Source organism: Amblyomma americanum, chromosome 1 (assembly GCF_052857255.1).
Source record: "Amblyomma americanum isolate KBUSLIRL-KWMA chromosome 1, ASM5285725v1, whole genome shotgun sequence".
Classification (NCBI taxonomy): Eukaryota; Metazoa; Arthropoda; class Arachnida; order Ixodida; family Ixodidae; genus Amblyomma; species Amblyomma americanum.
In genome coordinates this window covers 46,797,303-46,817,285 of record NC_135497.1, presented here as the reverse complement: position 1 = coordinate 46,817,285, position 19,983 = coordinate 46,797,303, and the positions used below count along the sequence as shown (strand labels likewise).

Sequence of the window (19,983 nt, the reverse complement as noted above, 5' to 3'; positions counted from 1 at the left end):
TATGCTTACCAGTGGGATAATAATACTTGGATTAATAAATCGCTTAAAGAAAATTACTTATAAAGCAGCAGAAAAAACAACCATGCCGCCGGTGGGATCCGAACCCACGACCTCCGAATATCGCGTCCGGTGCTCTTACCAACTGAGCTACGGCGACGGCTGTCCAATCTGCTGCTCTCGTGGGTATTTATGTTTACTGGGTGTAAGCGAGCCTTGAAAGTGTTCACCAGCGCCACCCTCGACCATAGCGGCGGACGTAACACGTCCTGTAATACCGCGAGCGTAACGTAGAACGTCATCTAACGGCAGTCTCTCAGTCATCTGGCAGTCTTGATGCCATAGGTAGCATAAGAGGGCTCTCGCACAGTTTCCGCCCTCGCCGTTAGATGACGTTCTACGTTACGCTCGCGGTATTACAGGACGTGTTACGTCCGCCGTTATGGTCGAGGGTGGCGCTGGTGAACACTTTCAAGGCTCGCTTACACCCAGTAAACATAAATACCCACGAGAGCAGCAGATTGGACAGCCGTCGCCGTAGCTCAGTTAGTAAGAGCACCGGACGCGATATTCGGAGGTCGTGGGTTCGGATCCCACCGGCGGCATGGTTGTTTTTTCTGCTGCATTATAAGTAATTTTCTTTAAGCCATTTATTATTCTAAGTAATGTTATCCCACTGAAAAGCACAACACATTAAAAAAAATAACGTTCCCCTATGCAGCTTGGTTCCGGTGACTGTTAGCTCACATCATAAGTATATATATATATATATATATATATGTATATATATATATATATATATATATATATATATATATATATATATATATATATATATATATATATATATATATATATATATATATATCCTAAAGCAGGACTGGCATTACATTGGAAAGAAAACAGACGTGGTGTAGAAACGTTACGTTTCTTGACGCTCCGAGCCCGAACCGACCTTCGTCGAAACAGAGCTGCGGGCAGTCTCTTTAATGTTTATGTTGGCGTTATCACTATCTGCACCACTAACGATGAATATAAAAAAGCTAAATTGGGGTAAAATCATGCAATCGAAAAAGCACTGTTATGTATTAAGGCGTGCTATGTATCAAGTTATGTATGCGTTCTTCCATCTTCGTGGAAGAGCCGAGAGGGGGCTTGAGAAAGAATACTAACCCAGCAACAAAGGAAGCCGGACAAAATGCTTAAAGGGGTGTTTGTTTCTTTCAATTGGGCGATGGTGCACCCACCGCTAGTTTAGCCGCCTAAGCTAGATATGGAAAAAAAGAGCGAGAGAGAAAGAAAAGAGGGGGAACCCGAAAGATTGTTACTAGCGTGAAAGACAACAGCTGACAGAGTAGCCAGAAGGAAAAGAGAAATGAGGAGGGGGGGGGGGGGGGTATGTGCCCTTCGCAAGAAGTGTTATCTAAGCCTTTTGCCGCGGCTACTTGGCAGCGACGAAGTCGCAGCGGCAGCGGTGACAAAGCATTCTTTACATGGAAGCAAGCGCATCGAAGCTTTCGCGATAGTAGCGCCGCCTAGTGTCACAGCAGGGAGTTAAAGGCTGTCGTACGTACGGTCGTTTTTTGTGCGTATCCGCAAGCATGCGAGTCGCACATTTTTCGCCTTCGTGCGGACGTGGGGCAGAAAGGCGCGCGATCAGTTTGCTGCTTGGGGGAGACCCGGACGGTTCCAGCGTTCCTATTGGTGCGCCCGGCAGTGCCTCCCGTCTAATCGCTTGCGGCGGTACAGGCACGTGTTTGAAGCAAAATGCGTAGATATCTTGCGGCAGAAATTACCATAATAATTTCGGCGTACTTGTGCATTTCCTCCTATATTTTTCATGACTGGGCATAGGCTCCGGAGCAGCCGTTCAAGCAAAATCATAAATTCACTGGAACTCAGCGTACCAGTGACTTTACAAAATCAAGGCTCCCATAGCCTCTTGTGGGCGAAGTGCGAAAAGGTCAGGAGAGCGTTTTACTGCGCACCGATTGGCGCATGCTTCTGATTCGCACGCACTTCAAACTCTGTCATCTAGACACCACACTCACTGACCAGAGCCTGTTTTCTTTATGTTGTCTACGGTGCGAACGCCTCATCACCGCGAGTGGCAAAACTATGCGCTCCGCGTTGAACATAGCGATCGCCGCGATTGAGCATTCTTAAAGACCTCAATGAAGCAAAAGTAACGAAAAGCTTTGAACTTTCCGGCTTCCCTCCTCTCCTCGCGCTCCGCTGGATAACAGAGCCTCCCATTGGCCGAGGCACCATGATCACGTGCTAGATACCCTCAATATATAAGAGTCATAAGCGTAAGCGTGCGCGCATAGCATTTTCACCGAACAGCGCTATTAAGTCGGTGTGCTGCTTAACTAAAGGGACGATAAGAGACATGCACCAAGGAAAGACTGACACAAATAGGCCCATAAATGCGTGTTAGCTTTACAACGCACTAGTTTAGCTAGCTAGAACTAGCTTGCACACAGAGTGCAAGTTACCTTAAATGCAACTGTAGCTGCCGACACAACTATTGTGCAAATCTGGCACGGTATTACTAGAAATAGATTGTGATGAAAGTTCCAAAGGAACAACGTTATGCATAAGAGAGCCAGAGAGGATGATTTTGATTTGCCGAGCTGGGCGAGTAACTAAGCACTTTATTACACCAATTTGTTTTAATAATGATTATACGTCAACGGTCCTAAATGACAACATTTCAGCGGTAAATTTTGACATGGTGTGCAAAGTGGAGCTTGAGGAGTTTGTAATTTACTAATAAGGGAGTAATTACCCATTCGCGTGCAAGCACAGCCATACGGCTACAAAGCAAAGCTTTGTACCTTTTCTTTGTTTTATGTAGCACGTGGGTGGGTGCTAATGAGTAATTACTCCCTCATTACATGTCTCTCCACCTCGAGGGATTCCCTTAAAACATTGGACCGACACTGTTCCCACTTCGAGTTTGCCCTGCCATGTGCTAGCCGTCCCTGATAGCTGAGCTGGTAGAGCGACTACCCCGGTGAGTTGGTGGTCTCAGGTTCGAAACGGAGACCAGGACAAATTCTCGTCTAATTACGAAGTTTCTGTGGGGCCTGTATAGCTTCCCTCTGTAGCCGTATGGCTGCCCTTGGGTAGATGCTGATGAGTAATTACTCCCTTGTTACAAATCTTCTCCGCCTTGGGGAATTTACCTAAATCAATGGACCAACATCGTCATTTACTGCGTAGATTTTTGCATTGACCAGGTCAAAAGACAAGACGTTAGTAAGCCTTGTGAGGTTTCAAATTAAATCAGGTGGTTTATTTCTATCAAACAGATGGAGGGGAGCGCCATTCTGGCCTTGCACGGAGAAACAATGTAACTTGAAATGCAGTGACATGAACTGAGGCACAAAAGTGCTTTTGCGTCTAATCGAGAAAGAACCTTGAGTCGGAACAGATTAGTTAGTTATGGGAGGTAAAGAGCAAAAAAAACTGCAGTTTCTTCACGAGATAAAAAAAAATTGAAGAGCAATCTTTAGTGCTGTGACACTGTAGCTTCAAAAATAGTCTGAGAGAATAAAACTAGCGGCTCAGATCTGGACTAATCCCAGTATTCTAGCGAGGTTAGATTCATATCATTAGAATACCTGTAATGGGTGTAAATATGGATGTAAATGTATGTGTGTATGTATATGGGTGTAAGAATGGGTGTAAATATCCTAAGTTCTGTGTGGGTGTGTAAGGATTATTAGGCAAGACCATGCCACATTGTGAGCCATATTGTTAGCTGAGTATTTTAACCAGTGTACAGAGAACACCCCTTTCTCAGCAAGGCCTAATAAGTGGACAAAATGTTGTTATGCTGAAAATAAAAAAATATTACTTGCATTCTTAGTAACATTAGAAAACAGGCCATTCTAGAGCATGAAAAATGTTGTTCTGGAGAATTGAAACGCTGGTACTGATTGCAAGGTGGCATACCGCATCTAACTTTCATTGCAGGCATGTGGCAAAACATGGAAGGGAAGTTCATAATGTGTGTAATAATAAGCTGAGGCCCAAGGGAAATTGCTTGGAGGTAGTCTGAGGTTGCAGGAAAAAACAGTATATTTAAGAATTAGCAAGAAAAATCTGCCTGCGACTGAATGTTAAAGCTGGGATTGAGTTTAGAGCTTTTGGATGCAAGTTAAAGCTTAGGAAAATCAGCCTTACATAAATAAAGGATCTCATCACATGATTTTTTTCAGTCAAGAAAAAAAGCATCGAGGGGGATACTGCAAGTGAAGTATAAATGCATGTCATGAAGAACGAGAGCAAGTTGGCTTTTGCAGGGATGTGTTCCAAAAGCTTGCCGATTTCTATAAATCAACTTAATGAGCCAAAGCAGTCTAGCAGGCAAGAGTATGAACTGTATTTTGTGATTTGAAGCACATGCTAATGCCACAAATAGAGCCACATGTGCTGGCTGATGATTGGCAAGACATAGCAGGGGCCAAGCTACGATGAGGCAGGAAAATATATGCACCGTCATGCACTATATATATGTACACCGTACTTACTGTCCTGCTGTAGCCTTCTGTAAGTTTCACAGATCTTGACCTGATTATTCTTTGTAATCGCGTGATGCCATTTTGTCACAACCTAAACCGAAAGGGCTAGAGGAAGTTGTTTTCAGTGGCCCAATCATCGTACAAATATTTTTTGCTTACGTAGGTCTCCACAGCGAGCGGGAAATAAAAAAAAATGACTCTCCAGAAAAGACATTTGCACTTCAGGCCGATGTTTTCCCACAGGTTACTCAGTACCGCCAGCCATTCGTAACCCGAGCACACACCGTAGAAAAAAATGTACTGAATGGAGCACCAAGGCACAGGATGGCGACGCTACTGTTTTTCCGACGGCCGTATGGCCAAAATCGTGTCGCTTCGCACACACGGCAATTCTCAGGCACAATGCGCGCACGAACCGCGATCAAAATCGTTGATGGATACGTAGCAGACTTCGCGTAAAAGCACTCGCTCTGATCGCAAACACTTTCTCTACGCGGACACTTGTCACTGTGCTGCGCAGCTTATGCACGCACCGCAAATTCACCAGGGGCAGCTGTTACCCGCCTGCTATCCATGATGATCCTTACAGGAATTACAAACGTTTGCAACAACTACAACAGGTCCAATTAAACACTTCGTGACACCGCCTTCACGTAGGTCTTGCGTCGGCTTGAAGAGGCGCTCAGTCAACTCGATTAGCGTTGCGTCGGCTTGAAGAGGCGCTCAGTCAACTCGATTAGCGTATATGATTAAGTATTCTACTAGATGAACTGTCACCGGCCGCTTCTGTACGCGGCGAAGTTCGCAGTCGCTCTGTACACAAGTAATATCACCACTTCTGAAAAAAGACATAGCGCTACAAGTACACGCACAAAATGACGGAGACGAAGGACAGGCGCCAACCTCCAACTGCTTATTCCGGAAAAAGCACATGTTTGTGTATGTACTTGTGTGTATGTACTTGTATATGTACTTGTGTGTCTTTTTAAAAAGTGCAAAACCAACTAGCCCGGCAACATACGTTATTGAAAAATCAACATGTGGTCAATATAATATGTTTCGCGGCCACCACCTACACCTCGCTCCTCATTACAATCGAGGGACGGTCACCTTGCTCTGGCAGGAGGAGGAGGAGGTACCTGAGACGTCACGTAAAAGGCCGCCAATAGCTGCAATACGGTCGCCAGCCGAGCCCGCTCATCTGCACTGAAGTTTAACCAATTTTTTGGTCGCCGGACCAGCTGGACGCCTACAGCCACATTCTCACAGCCGGTTTTTCGCTTCCTCTGTCGACTCGGTCGCCGCCGGAGCCGACGGAGGGGGATGTTTTTGAACCGGTTTCGCCCCAAATCTGGCAGCCGGCACCGCTGGGCCCTGCTCTATGTTTCCGTGGAGCGGCGGCGACGGAGCCCTGCCCCACAAAAAACGTGCCAGTCACAGCGCGAGCTCGCCTCACGTGACCCACGGCTTGCTTGCTGCGAGCGAGAGATGGCGCCGGCGGGCGTCGCGGATTAGAGTCACTGGAAAATTTTTTTCCAGTGACTCTATCGCGGCTTCCCTATCACTGCTTTGGCGGCGGCGATGCGCCAGTGTGTGGATGCGCGGGCGCAAAAAAAAGCCCCCCCCCCCCTTTTTTTTTCGCCGTCGGGAGATGCACGCGTCTTGCGCCCCGAAAAGCGCCCGCTGCGAAGGAACAGAGGGCGGATGACGGCTTTATTTTATTTGGCAATATGCAAAGCGTTCCTCATAAACGAGTCTGCTATGAGTTTTGTGTTTGCACTGGGCGCGGGATATACGATAAGCGAATTTGCATCTGTTGCGCTCAAGTAGCACCACTGTTATGTATTTTGGTTTATCGCGCTATCTTTTATAGCTTGAAGAAAAAATTCCTCGGATGGTACCTAGCTGCGAACAAGAAGTTATTATTTAAAAAGCTAGCTAGTCAGTCTAAACTAATTAATTGACTGTGCAGTGCGAAAAATAAAGTTAGGCAGGGTTTAATCATGGTTATACCAAAGGTCGAGCGAAAGCATTTTGGCAATGACCCGGACGAGATTTGGAGGTCGTCATCGTGTCGGGCACGCTCAGTTATGGTTGCACGCTCAATATGGCTGGACGCTCAGTTATGGTTGGTCCAATTCGGCCGAAGTCAAATTTTGGGGCTAGGCAGGGTCAAGTTTAGAAACTGGCATCGTATCGAGCCCATTGAAATTAGCCTGAAAATAGATTTTGGTCCAAATCAATGCAGGTCAAATTTCGGGAGGGGGGCAACGTTTCGAAAACAACCTGGGTCTAATTTGGAAACACCATCACATTGGTCATAGTCAAAATATGCTTTTCATCTGACTTAAAGTTGTTGCTATGAAATCGCTAAGTGCGAAGGCCGCTTCAATGTCATATGCACACACCGGACTGAAACTCAAGTTTTGCCTTGAATGGATACTGCAGAGTAGGCCACACGACCCCAGCAGTACTGAACCAATTTTACGCGCCTAGGACACTCCTTCAGTTGTTAAAAACGTGGTTACATTTAGCTGGACACCATGGAGAGAGAGAGTGAGAGAAACGTAGGAAAAAAATTCATCCCTTTACCCAGCAAAACATTGGCTAGTTCGAGCACATACAGTAAAAACACAACTGTAAAATACAAGAATTTGCGATAGACATGGCTGTACACACAGTTGCATATCAGAATAGAATGCTATAAAACAGACGGGAATGTCAGCAAAACGATCCGGTATAGAACGTTACTAGCATGACGAATTTATCTCTTTCAGACATTCGTTCACTTCGGCTATCAAGAAAAATCTTAAAATTTGCATGTGTATTAGCCGATACTGGTAAAATATTCTCCAAACTGTTTTGCTGGCCTAATTCTCGAACGTTAGTATAATTGCCAATCTAGGAAGCGCCGGCAAACCATTCCTGTATTGATAAGAGTTCATTACCCCCTACATATGTTCGATTTGGTTCCTATTGGCCAGAATAATGTGACTGCAGTGCGCCCAGCGCTTTAATAGTAGCTTGCTATATTCGTATAAATATGTTTTGGTGCTGTACGCGTGGTGTTTCGCTGCAAAAACTGTGGGGTTGCGCAAAATTATTCAACTAACTTCAAACATTTTCCGCCTTTTGCGAGATCGCATTGTTTTTTTTTTTTGCGATAATAGTGAAGCAATGCAAGCACACGACAGACGACTTTCACCGCACCTTCGGCATCTCCTTCGGACCCGCCGCCGCCGCCGCTGTTTCTTTTTTTCGAAGCAGGAAAAAAAAAGACACTGGAGTCACTCGGGAGAAGCGAGCGTCCGCCACGACTGGTTTGCCGGTGTCCGGTGCCTATTTCGATTAGAACACAGCGCCGCTCCCTTGCTGCCGCGGTTTTCGGCTCCGTCGCTGCCTCGCCGCAGAGGAGGCCGGCTGTGAGAATGTGGCCTATAGCTTGGCCTGTACGCTCTGTCGTCCGCATGCTGGCGGATCCTCAGAAAACAAAAAGAAAACGATCGTACGACGGCCTTTAGGGCCGTTGTACGATCGTTTCGGAGCGCCTTCCGCCTCGTCCGCTTCGCGAGCGGTCCGCCAGTTTTCGGCCGCCAGGCGGACGTGAGGCGGAAAGGTGTTGTACGATCACTTTGGCGCTTGCGAGCGAGGCGGATGGTCCCAGCTTTCCCATTGGCGCGCTCGGCAGTGCCTGTCGTCTAATCGCGTGCGGCGGTACAGGCATGCATGCTTGTAGAAAAACACGCAGATATCTTGCAGTAAGGATAGCCCGTATTAATTGCGGCGTAATCGAGACATCCGTTCCGTCAACGCTTTTTTTTTTTTGCCGCAGGATTTTCGTCGAAGGTACAATCGTGGTCGGCTGTGATATGTGTGGGAAACGACATGTAGACCATTTATATCCAAGACACCAAGAAATATCGCGATCGCGAACTCTTCCTCGTTTGATCGCGATGTTTTCACAACGGTCGACGATTTGCGAAAATAACAGAAGGCTGCCCCCTCTGAAAGTTAGGCAACCCTCAGGATTTCAGAACAACGACGCAATTCTTATTGCGAATTCTCCATATATATGGTCAGGCCACAGTACAGGCTGCTATCAACCGACCGTAATTATAACCGGGATAATCACGTTTTTCAAATAGTTCAGATTACATACTTAATATTTTAGTCAGTTATTCAAAATTGCACACTGCAGTGTTAATGCACTGCTGACAGAGAAACAAATAATGGCACTTGCAGCCTTTCCTAAGGGGCCTGTCACACTAGTTCGACACGACGCCTATGCAGACACGACAACGATGATCGGCCGACCGGGTCGGCACACCGTGTCTGTGGCAGACCAACCTGTCACACTAGGCCGACAACGACACCAACGCGTCCGACGACCAGATGTCTTCGTAGTGTGACGTGCTTTGACGCCCGCGACGCCGACAAACCCAGACTGCCGACCGTGTCGACGCGAGATCGGTCGCCGAGCTAAAACATTCACCAGACACGAACACGATTCCGCTCTAGTGCTGTTTGTTTAAGTTCATAACAAGCTCTGGGATAGATGAATGTTCAAAAAGTATCATTAGTGAGGATCGTTGGCCAATGCGAAGGGGCTGGTTGATGTGATAACTACGATACAAGCAAATTTCAGCCGCCAGCTGCTGCTGCTGCTTCGTGTGGCTCGCCTGACGTCTGCTAGATCCGCTGCTGAAGGCGTCGCGGAAATCGAGCATAACTTTTTTTATTATGGTACATGTTGGCAGTAAAGGGGTGACTAGAGAAGTTTCTTTATTACGGCGCTGGCTATTTCCAAAGCGCCCTGAGCTGCGGCATCGATGCGAAACCAGCTAGGCTTAGCGACGAGCACGGCAGCCGGGAAGCAGCGCAGTTCGTCGCGCTGGAGCTGCCGCAGGAAAGCGCGGCTGTTTTGCAGGCATGCTGTCGTTGCTCGAATATAGCAGGCGGCCTTTCTGATAGCATGGCTGTTTTGTCTTTTTTGGTGCGAACGTGAAGTAAACCGAGCCTGCTCGCTGGCAGGCCAGCTTGGATACCGTACGCCGCCGTAATAAAAATCAGCTTAAGTTTGTTTTTGACGTAAGCAATAAACGCTGAGACAGAGAAATGTGCCAAATGTATCATTCCTGAGGATCGTTGATCAACACCGAGTTGCTGGTAAAAGCAACAACTCTGATAGGAGCAAAATTTCTCACCAGAATCGCCTCGCAAGCTGCCGCTGGCCCGCCGTTGCGGTCCGGCTCGCCTTTCGCCCGCAGCGGTCCGCTGGCTCCGCAGCCGAAGGTGTCGCGGAAATTGACCATAACTTTAGTTTATGGTAAGATTATACTGCTAACAGGAAAGCGATATTAAGAGATATTATAGCGCAGGCTACTCGCGAAGCGGCGTGTGCTGCGCCAGGCAGCAGCGCAGTTCGTCGCCTGGCGCGACCGCAGGCGGTGCCGTTGCCGAAATCTCGCTACTAGCGCAAGCATGCTTTGTCGCTGCTCGTGTATAGCAGGCGGTCTTTCTGATAATACTTCTATTTTGTCTTTTATGGTGCGAACTTCAACACCAAGCCAAGCAGTAATCAGACCGCTGCGAGTGGCAAAGCGTACGCTTTGAGCTCGAGTGCTTGAGTCGAGCGGCGCAGCGATGCTTGCTGCTCCGTGTGTCCCTGCTTGCAGTGGGGCTACAATTCGCAAGAAGCGACCGGTGCAGCGCGCCGGCCGAGTTTTCGCACATGGGTCGCTTGCTTTTTAGTTCTATCGTCACACTGCTGAGTGTTTCTTATCAGCACCTCTGAAAACCGCGGATTGCTCTGCTCTCCATGGTGTCGTGGGTATAGCAGTAGTTTCGCATTCCAGAGGTTCCTAGTTCGAATCCGCTTGGTCGGGAATTTTTTCTTCTTTTTATTATTTTAGTTTTAAATAATCTCTCCTGTCTGTTTACCCGCAAGCGACTGGATTTATTTTTCGAGCCATGCCTTTCTGACCCAGCAATAAGTGCCGCTCAGTACTGGGCTGCACTCAATATAGGTTCATATAATCACGAGTGTTAAGAGTTTGTTTTACTATGGTGAGATTTATTTAAAACAGTTAAAAATGAAGCGTCCAGGCCCATCAATTTAGCATAGCAGGAAATGACAAAAGAAGAGTGAGAACGAGAAAGGGCCAAGTCGGCGGGAGGTCTCACACGTCTCGCTAGTGTGACATGGGAGTTGGCGAACCATCGGCCAACTGCCGTCTTGTGGGAGACGTGGCGCCGACGCCGACAGTCGACCGACTGTTTTCGTCGGCGCAGTGTGACAGAGAGCCAGACATCACGACGACATGGTTTTGGCAGACCGAATCGGCCGGCTGTTGGCCTGTCTTTTGCACAGTTGTCATTTTAATATGTAAACAACCCCCCCCCCACCCCCACCCCCAGCTACGTATACAGCCAGCTCACTGCTAATGCAAAAGACATGCTTATCTATTCAATATATAAGTTGTGTGTGTCTGAATTGTGTATGCATTAAAAATTCACATTTTAGCACACTGCAGTCAAACACAAATGCACATAAGAAATTATGACTTTTCCAGTTGTTTGGAACAGGTAAAATCAGTTCTAATTAAAGCAGTTCTACATTTTACAGAACAGTGACAATGTAACAATAGTGACTTATTTTTGTTGTTTTTCAGTCCATTATTAAAGCCAAAATAGAAATAGCACTGTGTGGCTGCAAAGGGGCTTAGACATGCATCACTTGGTTGTAGTGCAAGGCGCTTTGTTCTCCACAGAGACAGCGGGCCACCAGGTAGTCCTTTAGCACATCTTCATGAGCTGATATTGCCGTTGCACAAGTCAGACTTCAGAATTGAAAGCAAGTATGGGAAGTTCTGCTGAAGGCCATGTCATAGTTGCCATGTACAAAATAAGCTGGCATATACTTTGAGCATCTCAAATGTCGCTGTGAGTGGAAAACAATATGGGTGCCTTTGTATTGCATAAAAGTCTACACATGTCTTTCTATTACTATAAACATAATGAGATGTGGGAGCCAGTAAAGTGGACTACAGGTAGAGGAAATGCAAGAACCAATTTGGAGGGCTTACATTGCAATGGCTCCTGGCTTAGGCTGGGAAAGAATACTTTGTACAGTCAAAGAAACAGGATACAATGACCCTATAATCTGCTTATCTCGCGCAAACACCAACATCTCAAGAAGAATTTGTAAACTTGGATTTCCAGTATGAGGTCTATGATGTTGGACAATAAAATGAAATAAAAATTGAGCCATTTAAGTATGTGACAGGCATATATGCGTATGTTCTCTGATACAACTTTTAAGCAATGTTTAAGAGTTATTTTCACTCATTAGTAAAATGTAGACTGATTGAATGTAAAGGTGATCAGTTCACAATCTAGCTAGCAAAAGTGAGCATTGCTCACTGTTAACTGATGTTTATACAACTCAACATGTGTTGAATTTTAAAAAGAGTGTGCTATTAGTTGCTGACTGTCAACATTTTCAGCAAAATATATCTATTTCACTGCAAGTCTGGTTTTGAAAGAATGAAATTAATTGAGGCATCGATAGGCATCAGAAACTTGGAAAAGACCAATTTGAAGTTAGGCCGAAGAAAGCCGAAAAAAAAACAGAAAAGCAGTGATGACTTTTGTCTTTACTGGTGTCTCTTTGCTGCAAATTGAAGTTGACGGCTTTTGTGTTCAAGATGAACCAACAGCCCTGTTAACACTATCCTGAATATATAAAAATCCCATGCATAAACATGCATTCGTAGCATTCTCACTGAGCCATGTTATGAAGGCGGTGTGTTGCTTAGCTGAAGAGACTGTAAGAGAGAAACCAAGAAAAATCTGACCTAGACAGGCACAATAATGCATGCTTAGCTTTTGAGTGCACACGTTCAGTTAGCTAGACCTAACTTTTGAACAGTGTGCAAGTAAGCGTAAATGCAACTGTATGCCGTCCAACAAAAGTATTGTGTAAATGTGCCCCAATATTAATTGAAATAGATTGTGAGGAAAGTTCTTACGCGTAAGAGAACATTGCATTGGCTTGCCGAGCTGAGCAAGCGACTAAGCACTTCATTAGAACAATTTATTTTAACATTTATTATACCTAAACAGTACTAAATGACAATACTTGAGTGGTCAGCTTTGTGTAGAAGTAATCAACCATTAGAATCTAAGCACAGCCATACGGCTACAAAGGAAAGCTTTGTAGCTCTTCTTTATGGCCTTATGACTGCACTTGGGTGGAAATTAATGTATATTTACTCCCCTATTGCAAATATTTTCTACCTTAGGGAAATCACTTTGATCAGTGGATGGACATCATCATTTGCTGGGTGGATTTCTGCAGTGACCAGCTCAAAGGACAAGAGGCTAGTAAGCCTTGTGAGGTGGAAGGCCATTCCAGCCTTTAGAGGCAAAAACAAAAATCAATCTTGAAATGCAGTGGCATGAGCTAACTGAGGCACAACAGTACTTGTGCGGCTAGTGCAGAAGGAAAGATGAGTCAGAACAGATTAGTTGGTTATGTGATGGTAAAGAGTTAAAAAAACCCTGCAGTTTCTGCCCGACATGAAGAAATTTGAAGATACACCTTTGGTGCTGTGAAACTGGAGCTTCAACAATAGTCTGAGCAAATAAAACAAGGGCTCAGGTCTGAACTCATTCTAGGATTTTAAGTTCGGTTTGTGCCATGTGCCGGATGGTGCTACACAGGGGATCTGAACGCAAGTAACTTGGAAGACGGCGATGCTAAGTACATGTTATGGTGTAAATATCCTAGGCTGTGGGAGGGCGTACAAGCATTATGAGGTGAGACCATGCTACATTGCGAGCCATGTGAACGGCTGAGCATTTCAACCAGTATCCAGTGAAAATACCTTTCTCGGTAAGCCCTTATAAGTAGGCAAAATGTAGTTTTGCTGACAATAAAAAAAGACGTGAGCACATTCTTAGTAACATTAGCAAACAGGCCATTCTAGAGCATGCAAAATGTTGTTTTGGAGAACTAAAGCATGGGTATTTATTGCAAGATGGCAGACCCCTTTATATAGCCATCAGTGAAGGCATGTAACAAAACACTGAAGGGAAAGCCATAATGTAGGCAGTAAAAAGCTGAGGCTCAAGGGCAATGCCTTGGGGGATATCCAAGACTGCAGGAAAAGGCAGGATGCTTAAGGATTGGCAAGGGAAATCTGCCGACGGCTGGCTTGGATCCAGTTTAGAGCTATTGGATACAGGTTAAAGCACGACAAAAAAAGCCATACATAAATAAGGGAATCACATGCTTTTTCAAAGCCAAGAAGAAAAGCATCGAGGGGGATATTGCAGTCAAAGTGCATGTCGTGAAGAACAAGAGCAAGTTGGCTATTGCAGGAATGTTTTCTAAAAGCTTGCCAATTTGGATGAAACAACTTAATGGGCCAAAACAATCTAGCAGGGCAAGAGTACAAAATGTGTTTGGTGATTTGCAGCACATGGCAATGGCATAAATAGGGCCATAGGTGCTGGGTAATGATGGGTAAGAAACATAGAGGGGCCAAGCTATGATGAGGCAGGAAGCTATCTGCACAGTATGCACTAGATATGCGTACACCGTGCTTCCTGTCCCGTTGATGTTTGCTATAAATTTCACAAAACTTGGTACGGGTGTACTGTCGGGTGAACCGGCAGTAAGTTTGCATATTGAAACTGCGCTAAGGGAGGAGGACAACAGAGCAAGAATTGTTACTATGTGTAGTGGTGCTGTTTTCCGTCGACTTTGTTCCTAACATACCTTTACCAGCTCTACAGGGCTCATTTTGCAGTCTGCTGTTTTAAGTGGTGTCAGGTAAAACCAATCGCTATTCTTCAACCAACAAACTGCTGTGCCATACAACACATCCTTCTAATTATCTTCATAAGTTGCAAGATAAATGTACTTCTTTAGTCTCATATTCAAAATAACACAGAATAATTGCTTGTGTCATCATCAGAACTAAAAAAAATTAACCTTACTTTCACATATACAGCCATTCCTCATTAGTGCAGTCCTCGTTAATATGGACTCATACTATTAGCAGTGTTTCTGGGGAAAAAACTTTTTTCAGTGCACTTACGCTTTGCTAACATAGAAACTTGCTGATCATAGTGGACAGAGTGAAAATGCATACGGCCCATTATTGCATATGTTCTTGTCCCATTAATGTGCAGAGGGGAAAGACTTAAAATTTTGAATTTGAGCAGATAAATCGAACGCTGCCTGAATCATATACCTATCTTGCACACTGGAATTGCCATCACAATGCTTGCCCCACTGTCTGCACAGACTGTTATGCTAACCCGTGGACTGCCAGGCACACTGACTTCTAACCAGCTCACACACTTTCTGGTTGCTAAAGAGCTTCTCTTTCTAGTGTAAAAATCACTGTCAGGGCTCGGCGAATCACATCCTGGCTTGGATTCCTCATTGCACAAAATGAAATAACCTGCTTAAAATTAAAACAACAGAATCGCTTGCTTATATTATAACCTCACGTATGCCTACCCGCAGCCCGCAATTCTAGGTTAGCACTCTTTATACTGAGTACACCGCAGAAGAAAAGAAAAATGCAACACTGCTGATTCAGGCATGCGCAGCGGGCAAGAACAGAACTAGGCACCGGTGCAAAGAAGGGAATCTGCTAATGCAAGCAGCAACAGCTATTTCATTCAAGTAAAGGAATGGGTTCAAATTAAATGTGGTCTTTGCCTTGGCAGGTCAGTGGTTCCATTGATACTACAGGACTCTCAGAAACAGGGCAACATCGGTATTGCAGAACCAACCACCATGCAACAATGCTTAGCACATTTCAAAGAACTGAAATAAGCTTTGTTATTGTAGCTTTGAATCTGTGCAGGAATGGTACTGTCGTGACCACACAAATGTGAAAGGATAAGTGGGCCAGACAACCTAGCCGATCACTAGGGAAGGTGCAAATATGCGTCTATATGTCAGCAAATAAACTTTTGTTAGTGTAAAATGTAAGGAGGATTAAGAAAATCTTGGAAGCGTTCTACACTGTCGATACACAGCTGATTGTGCTCGCCATCGCCGTCACTCAGCAGACAAGTAATCATGTCCGTAGCATGCAGTCACAGGCAAATGAAGGTAGCAAGGTGCATGTGCATTCTGACATCACCATCTCAAGGCTTCGAAACTGTGTTGTTAAACAAACTGGTGCGGCTGCCCCAGGGAGTGCTGGTGAATAACCACTTAACACCAGCAAAGCAGAGTTCACGAGCTGCTCTGCAACAATAGCATTGTGCACACATCCACTTTCGTACCGCTGATCTCCTGATCGAAAGGGACCGTGAGTAATATCAACAACAAACAGTGTCACGGTTCATGAGGCGCTTCAAGGTCACCGAATTTTTCCGATTACAGTGGAAACCAAGATCCCACTTCAACTTCACATTGCCAAGAATTTGTCAAAGCAAAAAGGTAAAAAAAGCAATGGGGAAATATTTTCTTAATATATATATATTTTTTTTCAAGACTTGTTATGTACAACTTGTTCTGTGGACAATTTTTACCCCACAAGTTGCTGCCAGTTATTTTTTTTTGCATAACAGGGTAGAATGCTCATTGAAAAGTAGACTCATGAGTTAACACATATAAGAGATTCTACACTGTGAACTAGCCGTGATTTAAATGCGGCAACGATTCTTGTTCGTAATCGCGTAATACCATGTCACAACCTAAACCGAAATGGCTAGAGGAAGTGTTCAGTCACCCATTCATCGCGCAAATATTTATTGCACACAAATATCCGCACAGCCGGCAGGAAATAAAAAGAAATGACGCCCCCGAAGATACATCTGCACTGCACACCAATGTTTTCACACAAGTCACACAGTGCCGCCGGCCACTCGTAACCCGAGCACCCATAATCACAAAATGTATTGAATGGAGCGCCAAGACGCAAAAGGATGGCAGCGTTGCTTTTGTCGCCGCGGAAAACAGTCCGGCGGCCGTGCAGCAAAGATCGTGTCACGTCGCACACACGGCAGTACTCGAGCACAGCGCCCGCACGAATCGCGATCAAAATGGTAATGGATACGTAGCAGAAATAACGTAGTGTGGTAGCGATCACTGCAACCATTGCAACGAATGCGACTAGCTGCGCAACGCCACGATCATTTCAGCATTCGGAAAGCACAGCGTCCGTCGTGAGCTTTCGCAGGCACACATTTCTCTGCCTTGACGTAAAAGCACTCGCTCCGATCGCAATCACGTTCACTACGCGGACACTTGTCATTGTGCTATGCAGCTCATGCACGCACAAGAAATTCACCGTGACTCGCCGCTGTCCGTGATGATCCTCGCAGGAATTACAAACGCTTACAACAACCACAAACAGCTCGAAATAAACACTTCGTGACACCGCCACTGCACAGGCCTTGCATCGGTTTGAAGCGGCGCTCTGTCAACTCCGTCAGCGTAGATGATTACAGAATTCAACTAGTGGAACTATCGCTCGCCACTGCTGAACGCGGCGAAGTTTGCAGTCGCTCTGAACACTGGTAATATCAAGATGTGTACAATATAATATGCTTCGCGACATCGCTGCCACTGCCCAGGCCGCGCTCCCCAGTTCAGTCGACGGATGGCCATCTTGCCCCGGCAGGGCAGAACCGAGGCGGAGGGGCTCGAGACGTCACTGACGTCACGGGAAAAGCAGCCAATAGCTGCAATCCGGTCCCCGGCCGGATGCGCTCGTCCGCCAGAAAGTTGAAGTTGACCAACTTTCCATCCGTTCGCCGAACGAGGCGGATCCGCCAGGCCCGCTCGCGAAGCGGACGAGGCGGAAGGCGCTCCGAAACGATCGTACAACGGCCCTTAGGCAGCTGCGGGTTTTCCACTCCACTCCCGGCGTCTGAGTTTTCAGAAAAGCCGCTATGCTTACAAGCGCTTCTACTTTTGCCCACCACTCCGACAATGCCCCAATTTCCCCTGGCTTCGCTGCGACTTGCTTTCTTGTTTACATGCGTTTCTGGAAGGCGCAGTCTGGATTCGATCCACCCCCTGCTGGCGCAGTCGCTCCGCTGCGACTCCTCTATGGGCGCGTTCCAATTCTCTAGACGTCCGAAAAGACGTCGTGAGACGTCTAGGAAGCCGTCTACATGTCCATATATTGGAATTTGCCAACTGCTCACGCCGCCTCGCGGCATAGAATGTAACTAAAGCTTATGAACAGTTATAGAACAATTTTCCTTAAACTTATCAATAAGGATCATTAAAAGCGTGTTTTTAGCAGTTTGTACATTTTTGTTGCAATAATTTTGCGCGTAAATCGGAATGATGGCTGCGCCTATCGGTCAGTACACTTGTAGCAGACGGGGTCGCTGTCTGAAGACGACAATGAAGACATATGCCGTTATTCCTTTATTATTGATGCTAAACTGTACATGCTCCTCGATTGTGCTCGTCCAGACGGTCCTGTAAACATAAAAAATACGGATGACTGTAAACACAAATTTATTATGCGCGAAATCTGATACTACTACTATACACTGCAACAGAAAAACACGTGCGTGCCATTAAACCTGCTGTCTGCTGTACGTGGTACTCGGCGACGGCGAGAAACCTTAATACAGCAACCAGCTTTAATCCTGCACAGACTAAAATCATTTCGCAACATGCCAGCACCGTTCGGTGTGTTTGTTCTGATGCTGCAGAGATAAAAAAAGAATGTGCACCAAAGAGTTGATACAGCTAATACAGTAACAGGAAAACACATTTGTATGCCGTTGCGCCAACAGTCGTGACGCCCGACTAGGAACCCAACGACAGCGAATTAGAGATCGATCTATATAGGAGGCGTTAAGAGCCGTCATCGTCAGGTTATAAAGAGGCCATGTAAACATACCTACAGCGTCCGCCGCTGTAGCAAATTTCTCAACCGCACCATTCTTTTGCTGCGCGATTCACATAAAAGCACTACTAGGAATCGCACGTCCACGAAGACCGCCTAATTAGCCTCTATTTTGCGTACCAATTCACATAACAGAATGACTCACATTTGTAGGACGGTGCTTATCAATACTCCGGCTACAGTCCGACGCCCGCAAAGTGCATGTCGCGCTTTTTCGCGTAGTATGTACATAAGCTCCGTCATCTTTAGACAGGAATTTAGCCTGCGTCACGGTGTCTTACACCGTGACCTGCATCGATGTTGACTTCGGCGAAGCAGTCATATTGGACGGCTTCGTGAGAAATGGAACGCGTCTCAAGATGGCGGCTTTCCGGCTAGACGTCTAAGTAGCCGTCTACTGGGAGGTATTGGAACGCACCCTACGGCAGCGTAGCGAAGCGAGCCGTATACATGACGGCGACTCTGCGCTGCGACTCTGTCGGAGCCTTGTGAACCCCGCTTGTGAAGCTGAAGATGAGTTGCGGCATGCAAAAAGGGTATGACCTCAGACGACGCAGTCAAGGGTTGCTTTGGCTATTGGTTGCAATTTTCGTAGGTCTCTGACATCTGAAAATTGGAGAGGGCGCCGTGGCTTTCCTTTATGCCCACTTGCACAGTATTAATTCTCGTCGCTCGCGCTCACAAGTGTTTCTGAAGCCGTTCTGTAATATTGTCACTTTAAGTTTATCGAACTCATGGCCTTTTCTCTGAGGTGTTTAGAAAGAGAGAAGTCGGGGAGGGACTGAAGGGCAGTTACTCAATCTGAATCGGAAGCAATTTGGCCTATGTACTGCAATCCACACTCGCCGAGTGTGCGGCGAGTTTCGGCCGCTCCCCGGCCGATACGTCAAGACCAGCACAGTATTTTTTCACCGTCTATATTCTCTCACGTATGTGTACTCTCTATGCAGCAAGATTGACAGTGGCCTCCAAAGAAAGCGGGCTGCAGCCGCCGCCTGTGAATTCCAGCTTGCGACAGAAGGCAAGTAGCCAAAAAATTTTGTCGCGCCATAGTGTTCTCGTGCTCCGCTTTTCACGCGCTGTTTCCCATTCTGCGCAGTTGCCAGTGATGTATAGGTGCCAGTTTGACTGGAAGTTATCGGATATCATTAACATCCAGCACATCAGCCGTGCGGCTTTAATGAAGACACGCTTTGCGAACCCCGTGCGTCATATCTTGGTGCAGTGTTCCACGCCGAGAGTGGGGAGTGGATGTGGTTCCTGCCCTGAAAGTGACAAAATCCAGCTCCCTTAAAAGTGATTTTTTTTTCTTTTTAACGTTACTGTTTAGCTGCTGTTCAGCTTCTTCAGGTTTGCGTATTTAATGAACTTTGTGCTTCAAGCTTCAGCATTCTTCTGATCACACACTCAACTAACTTCAAGGGCAGATTAAGAGAACAATTGAGAATGACTTGGCCCATGGATATTTTGCTGCCCTAAAATAAGTAGCATGCAGTTAGCTTGAGGAAAACCAAAATATAAACGAGAGCAGTTTTTATGCCTAGTCTTCT

At 46.0% G+C, this 19,983-nt stretch overlaps 1 long non-coding RNA gene across 1 annotated transcript in view; it reads left to right on the top strand.

Annotated features, from left to right (window-relative positions):
• Nucleotides 1–19,421, top strand: part of LOC144132606 (uncharacterized) — a 37,357-nt gene extending 17,936 nt beyond the window's left edge. Inside the window, exon 3 of the long non-coding RNA XR_013314876.1 lies at nt 19,384–19,421. This is a non-coding gene — a long non-coding RNA (uncharacterized LOC144132606). The remainder of the gene's footprint in view (nt 1–19,383) is intronic.
• Nucleotides 19,422–19,983: the final 562 nt, after the last annotated feature.